Here is a 6,839-nt window from a genome sequence, read left to right on the forward strand (position 1 = left end):
GGATGCCTTCAAGTGAAGATTGGGAGTGCAGCTGTACCTTTCAGGTGGCACAAATGTCAGAAATGCCTGCAACACATGAAAAAAACCCCAAGGAATGCTGATCAGTAAGCAGGGATTCTGAAGACAAGGCCTTTCATGGATGCTACTGTTATTAAAGGTGATATTTCACCATTTCAGGCGAGTATCTGTGTTACTCACATGAACCCAATTTAGCACAGGCATTTGTGTTTCTGTGTGGGGTTTTTCTTTGGTCTCCACACCATCAGCTGCAGCCTGGCTGCCAAGGGAATTGGAAAGAGCAGCCAAACATTGAAGCACCTCAGTGTTTCTGGGCCAGTGCCTTCAGTGCATGGAAGGTTCTTCCTGTCTTCAAGGTGATTTTCTCTCTTTCCTTGTAGCAGCTACTTCTAGGATCGAGTTTTAGTGACCTTATCTTTCCCATTGCGATGGGAATTCTTTCCCAAGGAAGATGGATTGTTCCCCAGACAAATTCCTTCAGCCAAGCACCTTTGATCCATTGCTTTTATTCTGGGCTTTAGATGCTTTCAAGGAGCAACTCATAGATGAACATACTGGCATGGCTGATGGCTTGCTAATGGATTTGAGGAGAACAAGAAGAGAATAAATTCAGAACTTCATGAAAGGAGAAGATGGTCCATAAATGTCCTTTCCTGACTGCAATGTTATACTGGAGAGGAAGCAGGAATCTTTATTACAATAATTTTATACTATTTTACATAAATTGTCTATATATTGTTTTCTCAAGCGAAGAAGATGGCACTGCCCAGGGACAGGAAAGAATGTGGTCAGTTTTCAAGGAAACTCATGGGACTTTTTGATGTTGGCTTCAAAGAGAGAGAAGAAAATATTTTTACCTTCTAGGTTGGAATAAGGATTGCTTATAGTGAAATAGATTTTATAGCCCATTAAGTTCAGTCAATACAAAATGAACTTAACTGGCCAGATTGATGCCTGGAGAATACACCTTTTGCTAGAGGGAATCTTCATCTGTGTAAAGTTGATGCTGCTAATCCTGTTATGTCTTGCTTTGGATCTGACACCTGTGAAGCTTCTGCTGCTGGAGCTACATTTTCTGAATGACCTGGAACAGGCTGAGACAATAGGGAAGGAAGGAAGAGTCGAAGGAGAATCAATAACATTCTGCTGTGTCCCATCCTCAATTAGCAAAGTAGGCAGACAGGAGCACACTGGCTTGCACTCAGTACCTACAGCTCTGGAGCCATGCGGATCCCACTCACGTGAAGAAGAGGATGAGAAGGCAGATCTATTCTGTAGAAAAGCAAATCCTAACTCTGCTCTGCTCATAAAATAAAATATAATAAAAAAAATCTTGTCTGAAAGCGATCCAGAATATTATATCCTTCACAGGAATGAAGAATTATGAAGTTGAGCTCAAGTGTTGACAGAATAGTTTATCACAAGGTAAACCACTTTCTTTAGATAACCCTCACTTTTTAAATTCCTACGCATGCAATTATTTTCCTTTTGAGGACATTTAAAAATAAACCGTCAAACAGGATCTTTCCAAAATGACAAGATCCTGAACCTAGAAGACAAGATCCTGAACTTGAAATTGTATACAATAATATTTGTCCAATAGATTGAATAAAATTTCCTTCTACCATTGAATTAGGTGGTACAGTATGAAAGTGGCCATGTACATGGATAAAGTCAAAAGCCCCCAAAATGAGTTCTATAATAATTAAAACAGTCGTGTTGCCCCAGAAAATGTGTTGCCTTGCATGTTTAAAGCATCAATCACAGAGTTTGATACCACCCCACAGAGAATTTCCATTTGAATTTCTTTGCTCTGATGTGGGATTACCTTTACAACAATAGTTGTGGCTCTGTGTAAATCCTTCTGTAAAAATAAAGGGGATGTGAGTGGACAGTGTGGAGTCTGGCAGCACAACTTCTCTCATCAGTTAGGATTCAACATTGCACCACGTCCTGTAGTCACCTGGGAGGATCTCTTGCTATGTCTTTGAAATTTGTAGTTCATCATCATCATGCCAAATTACCAAAAATTGACTGTTTTCTCCAACATTAAGGAATTGTGAAAGCTGTTTATTTCTGTATATTTTATGGCACTGTTTTATATCGTTTCTTATTAAATCACAAACAGAAGTCCTAGAATTCATAGTGTTTTGATTATGAACTCAGTTAAGAAGTTGACATTTACTTATGAGACAACCATGGGGGACAAAGAAATCATCCAAAGTGCTTCAAGCAGCCCCTGAGCACCAGTTTTCAAAGCCCGAGGGAAGTTGTGTAGTTTGCTCTGCTAAAAGCAGAAGCCAGATTTGATAACTGGCCGGACTCTGAACTGCACACAGGGTGTACCAAAGATGTGTCACTTCCAAGTGCTTTGTTTGGGAGAGAAGTTCTACTTTTGCACAAGTGTGAAGGCAGAACTCCCAGACAGTCAGTTTCCCAAAAATAGAAGGGGACTATGGAATCCCCATCCCTGGAAGTGTCCAAGGCCAAGTTGGATGAAGCTCTGAGCAACCTGGTCTTGTGGAAGGTGTCCCTGCCCATGGCAGGGGGTTGGAACAAGATGATCTTTAAAGTCCCTTCCAACCCAAACATTCTGTAATTCTATGATTATTTCCATTGACTGTAACTCAGACATTTACATTCCTTTTTTTTTTTTTATTGCCTTCCTTTCTGAGGAATTGATTTCAATAAGGGAAACAGTACCAAGAGAAGATTGGCTGTATTGAATTCACATTGAACTGATTAAAAAACATGAAAGTTATTAGAAAAATAAACATATTTCCTTTTCCATTATGCAATATTTCATCAACAAATTTATTAGTTTAATATAATGTCTAAGTAAATATGACAGGGAGTATTATTTAGCATCATTGGAGAATAATTTTGGAAGCTGGAGAACATGTTTTTATATGTGCAATACAGTTTACAATTAAATATACTTTTTTATGAAAGAGATCATATAGTTTTTCACCTTATGAAAAAATGAATAGTGTGAGAATAGTCTAAATCTTCATAAAGAAGCCTAATTTTGTTAAGATTTTTCTAGATTATTGTAATATTGTAACTACTGAAGAAAATTTATGTAAGGGTTGTTTGGATAATTATCAACTGACAATCTGAACAGACAGCTACCAATCACCATTTCCAGTGTGCAAAGCTGGGCTTCTTGCACTGGAAAAGAGGTGCTGCAGCTGAGAAGAGAAGGTTTTTCTTACTTACAGAGTAAGAAAACTAATAAAAATAATTAGGTGCAGTACACATTTCCAAGTGAAGGCCTAGTTGGTTTTAGGATCAGCAGCTCCTGTCTGTGAGCAGGAGAAGCTGTGCCTCAGCAGTGCAGTCAGCATTACCTTCTGGAGGAGCTGATGGGAGGTAAAATAGAGGCCCTGACTACCTATGAATACTAGAGGGTTTGGGGCCATGTTTTGTAGAATAAAGGATGAGTCTGGATCGAATTCCCTTCAACATTTTGTGGTCATGTTAATTCTTTCCCTTCACTTCCCTTTGCAGATGTAGACTGTTGCAATCTACTGTTAAGCACCTGCTGTGGCTCCTGTTCTAAGACAGGGAAAGATTCCCTTTAAATAAAAGAGATCTTTTGCCTGCCTCTTCCAGCTGTTACGAGATTTAATTACTTTATGCTTCTATAGCAGATTGAAGTCCTTCAAGTAAAGGTAGTATAGGGTTGTATTCCCTGCTTCATTCCATTACTGGCCAAGCAGATTACTTGGAACTGCAATCTGGCACTCAGAGTGGCACAACCTTCTGCAAACTCCTTCATATGTGTGGTTTCCACAGGGCTGATCTTCTTCTTTCTCCTTTAGAATTTCTTAAGGGAGAAAAGGAGAAGGTGGGTCAAAGAGACGTTGAAAGAGAATTTCAATACATGAAATCTTTCCATTGTGCTGATCAATGATGGTATAATGTTTTCATGGGCACTAACCCAGGAAGAGATGATGGGTTTGCACAAATAAAAGTATAATACAGTTTGATATGGAAAATAGACGTGCAGAGGGTCCTGGTGTTCTATGTGGCTTTGCTATTTGGTTTTTTTTATATTCCAGCAAGCCATTTAATAAAATTCTTAAGCACACCATAATCTATTTATGCTGAACTAAATTAAAAATTTCCTGTCAAAACCTTTATTTCTGATGTTTCATTGTTATTTATTTATTTGTTGAAAATTATTGCTCTTTATGGGAAATATTATTTTAATGGAATTAAAAAATGCACATCCAAATGTGAAGTCAGTTGAAATATGACCTTTTGAACCCAAGAGATTTACATTTTTTATTAATTTTTTTTTTAATTGTTCTGAAACTTCAGGTCACACTGATGTAGTTTTTAAGCAACACCACTATGAAGACTGAACAGACTGGCTTCCTAATTCTCCTTTAGATTACAAATCAAAAGACCCTTTTATACCATTCTTGTCCCACTGCCACTACTTAGGGTTGGATCAGGAATGTGACCTACTGTTTCATCGATCAGATTTGTTCCTTGACTTTCCATAAATTTTCCATTGTTGAGGCTGTTATTGGTTATTAGCTGATACAATTAGACTGGGCAGATGAGACTTTGCTGGTGAAGAAAGCGTAAAGAATTGAAATGACAGGGTTGCACCAGCAGTGTGGTGGCTGTGCCGGCTCCAGCTCCACTGTATGTTGTGCTGTAATATTAGAGATGCTTTGTTGTGATGCAGTGAAATTAGATCAGTGCCCATGGGCCCCACACAGAGCTGTGAAACAACACAGTGTTTCCATGTCTCTGCACCAAGGATATGCACTGACTGTACAGCGACTGAACTGTTACAAGTGTTACACCAGAGGAAAACATCACCCCTGCAAAGGGCATTGACAAAAATTCGGGCAATATTCTGCAAACAGGGCTGTGTTCTTACTGCTTTTTGTAGTCTGGATTATTCAGGGTCTAGCACAGGGTTTAAAGCCGTGAGCTCATAAACAAACTGTGCTTCAAGTGTCTGTGCCTCAAGCAGGTGGTGTGATTCTTGGGGCTGTTCTGTGCAGGGCCAGGAGTTGGACTTTGGTGATCCTTGTGGGTCCCTTCCAACTCAGGATGTTCTGTGATTCTATGACTCTATAACACAGAACCAAGGTCTGCACATGCCTGGGTGCAGAGTGGGGTCCTCAACCTGTGTGAATGACAGGCAGAAGCCCCAGTCATTTCCAGGGATCTCAGAGCAGTTCCTGGGCTGTGCAGCTGAGCACAGCACTGCCCTGCTGGGGCTGATCCTCTGAGCTGGAGCACAAAGACTTCACTGAAGAGAGTTCTTAGGTGCTGCTGCCTGGGCATCTTGCTTCTAAGTCATGCCTGGGTTTAATAGCTGGGGCCTTCAGTTAAAATGTGCTTTGTCAGTGGTAGGAAAACATGCCTTTGGTTATGTTTTTCCTGGAGACTTTCCCAAGACAGCATACTGCCTTTCTCTTCAGGCTGGAGGGCAAGACACTTTGCTGGCATAAGCCTGACCATTTTCTCTGATACAGAAGGACCTTTCAGTGATTTGGACCAGCCTAACAAATGATGTATAACTTAAACATCAATGTTTGTTTTATATATATATGCACACATTAGCAATTCAGATCCAAATATTCACTCACTTAAATGCTTGAAATCATCAGTCTCACATTTATTTTGTATCTTCTTTGTACTGTTGTCCTTCAGGAGTGCTAGTGCCTGCATGTGATCCTCCCAACTTAAAAATTCATATAGTCAGTTAAACAATAGGCTTGGAACATCCATTATCATCAGAAGATAAATAAGGTCTGTAAAAATGGCTTTTCTTACACAGTGTAAGTATTTTTTCCCTCATTACAACTGAATGCTGAAGTTTGCTGGTTCACAGCAGTTTCTGCTCATCAGAGGTGCTGAGACACAAAAGGGACTCGTCTGCAGTGACATGGGAAATGAGAAAACTGTCTGAGGAAAATCAGGCTAATTTAACCTCTTTCCTAATTTGTTCTAAAGCCAAAGAGTTAATTAGTGCAGTTAAGTTTCTGGTTGGTGAGAAGAACACTTTCTCTGCATAGACAAATGACAGTGTATACCACAGATTTAATTAAAGAGAACAGAGATAAGTACTGCATTGTATGCTAAAGTAGTGTTTACTATAGCAACTGATTACTCTGCAGACAGCTTGTTATTTTCCTTTCCAATTTAAAGTGAAGATAAGAAATATAGAAGGATGATAAATATTTGATCTGAATTGTACCTTTTAGGGAGGTGACTGAAAGACATTGAGAGCACTTATATAAGAAATAAAGCTACAAAATCCTTGGGCAATATAAATTGGCATATTTCGATTAATGAGTGTTGTTTTATACCAGTTGAGAAGCTAATTCCCAAGAGAGCTCGTAGAAACTTTTGTATCTTCAAACCTTTCTATGAAAAGCTGGACTTTTAAAATCAGTGTGCAATGGCTTGATAAATCATCATCCATTTCTTCTGAGAAAGTGAGAGAGAAGTGATTGGAAGCAGTGCTGTTGTTCTCTGGAAAGAGCTGTGTGACATAACAAAGAGATGGTATCCTAATGCTGGTCAGTCCTTGTCCTGTCAGAGCCTCCACCTTCATCACTTCTTCAGTTGCTGTACAATGTTCCCTCCTCTGCTTCAGTCTGGTGGTTACACATGGTGTAAGCAAGAGGGCTTTCTGCTGGGGCAGTAGATTGAGGAACAGTTCTATTCCAGATCCTTTATATTACTTTGGCAAGCTACAGTGCTACTGTGTGCCTCAATTCCTTCATCAAGATACTCCTTCTAAGCTTGCCTTTCTCATTCCACTACCCTTTCCTTTATGAAAGGCA

General features: G+C 39.5%; 1 long non-coding RNA gene across 2 annotated transcripts; it reads right to left on the bottom strand.

Moving 5' to 3' along the window:
• Positions 1-830: 830 nt before the first annotated feature.
• LOC113976147 lies at positions 831-6,462 on the bottom strand. 2 transcript variants are annotated; one of them, XR_003537015.1, is made up of 4 exons: positions 6,414-6,462; positions 5,824-5,925; positions 1,227-1,318; positions 831-1,112 (listed from the first exon to the last, which is right to left on the bottom strand). It is a non-coding gene; the product is annotated as an uncharacterized LOC113976147 (long non-coding RNA). The 2 variants fall into 2 exon arrangements; XR_003537016.1 differs by lacking the exons at positions 5,824-5,925; positions 6,414-6,462 and adding an exon at positions 4,642-5,034.
• Between the last annotated feature and the right edge of the window lie 377 nt (positions 6,463-6,839).

The sequence above is a fragment of the Neopelma chrysocephalum genome, unplaced genomic scaffold (genome assembly GCF_003984885.1).
Source record: "Neopelma chrysocephalum unplaced genomic scaffold, ASM398488v2 Primary Assembly neopelma1_147, whole genome shotgun sequence".
Classification (NCBI taxonomy): domain Eukaryota; kingdom Metazoa; phylum Chordata; class Aves; order Passeriformes; family Pipridae; genus Neopelma; species Neopelma chrysocephalum.